We start from the raw sequence: 1,726 nt of genomic DNA, 5'->3' as shown, positions 1-1,726 counted from the left end.
TGGCTGGCATGTGGTGCTGGGGGATTGAACCGTGGTCCCTGTGCTTTGCTAAGCTTGTTCTAAGTAGGTGCTTTAGACCACTGAGCCATCTCACCAGTCCCCGAGATTGGGGGTTTTATAAGGAAACAAAGATGTAGAAAAGGGTCTGAGTTGGCAAATGTAGATATCTTACAAATGGGTGTCCTGTTCTCTTGTTGTTTTTCACTTTCATTTCTCCTTTACTCAGAAAAATTTGTGCTTGGACTGATCAGCAGCCAGAGTGACAGAGCAGGACTTTGAGTGCATCATCTCTTTAGAGTGAGCCCCGAAAGAGCTATCCATGGCATCCAGTGGACCTAAGGCTAGATTTCTGAAATTACCTCTATTCATTATAGAGGTTATCAATATGCACCTGGTTTACACGTATGTGCAGGAATGTCTACAGGTATAGCTGGTCTTTTAACTAACTTTAATATTTTTTTTAATTTTATTTATTTATTTGGTACAAGGTTTTGCTACCCAGCTTGGACTCATACTGATCCTCCTGTCTCAGCTTCCCCACTGCTGGCATTACAGGCGTGCGCCACCACACTCGGTTTCAGGGCTGGCATGGCATGTAGTTCCAGGAAATGAACCCAGGTCCTTGCGCTTGCCAGGCAGGTGCTTAGACTACCAAATTACCTCCCCAACCCATAACTACATTTTTTTTTTTTTTTTGGTGGAACCGGGGATTGAACTCAGATCCTTGCATTTGCCAGTCAAGCGCTTATCCTACTAAGCCATCTCCCCGGCCCCCATAACTACATTTTTGTGGAGCTAGTCACAAGCTGTTTCTGTAGGGTTATGTTTCATTTTCTCAGCTTTTTAGAGCTGATGGCCTGTATGCTCTATGTAGTTATTTAGTTGTTTGTGCCACAAATGCAGGCCCATTGTCACTGCTAATGATCAAGCCTAGGCCATATCTGGGTTGATTTTTCACAGAAGGACCCTACAAACTTTTGTTGTTCTCTCAGCTCAGGTAAGAAATCTCCTTGGGTTTATTTCTGTGTAAAGTCCATTATATTGCGTGAGGTCAGGACCAGTGACAGAGATGTTGAAGTGGCCGAGCACTGTGGCATGAGCTTGCAGAGCATACAGTGGGGGCAAGTGTGGCTCTGAGTCATTAGTGGTAGGTTTCTAATAGCAGCAGGAAGCAGTAGCAGGAGAACTTTGGCCAAAATAACTTTATCCAAAGTGACCACAGCATAACTAGCCTGTCCCAACAGAACTCCTTTCATCTTTAAACAGGGTGTACTTAGCATCTGTCAGAGGGTTTATTTTTCAAGTTTGGTTGGTTCGAGAACTCTGGACAATGCAGAGTTCATTGCAGTCATGGTCTGTTGGGGCCATGGTCTGTTTTATGGCCAGGCAATGGTTTTTGCACAACAGAGCTTGGTGCTGGGTAAAGCCCAGCACAGCATGTGGCACTTGGATAATTAGTTCTTGGTCTAGATGAGCTTGTCAGCTTTCTTGATCAGAAGGACGGTGGCTATTAGAGTGTGGTGGCAAAGCGGTAGGCAGATCAATGACCAGATCGATGCATTTGCACAGGTAGCCACTGAGCACTCACTGAGGCCTGACAGTCTGAGTAAGCATCTTTGCTTTTGTGAACTCAAGTGTCCAGATTCTATTCTATAGAAACCAGTAGCTCTAAGAAGTGTGTGGAGTTTCTCTCTCTTAACCAGTTTCTGCCAGATATTGTAGCAGA

Source organism: Octodon degus, unplaced genomic scaffold (assembly GCF_000260255.1).
Source record: "Octodon degus isolate 3935 unplaced genomic scaffold, OctDeg1.0 scaffold00122, whole genome shotgun sequence".
In the NCBI taxonomy this organism is placed as follows: Eukaryota; Metazoa; Chordata; class Mammalia; order Rodentia; family Octodontidae; genus Octodon; species Octodon degus.
This window is presented reverse-complemented; position numbering follows the sequence as displayed.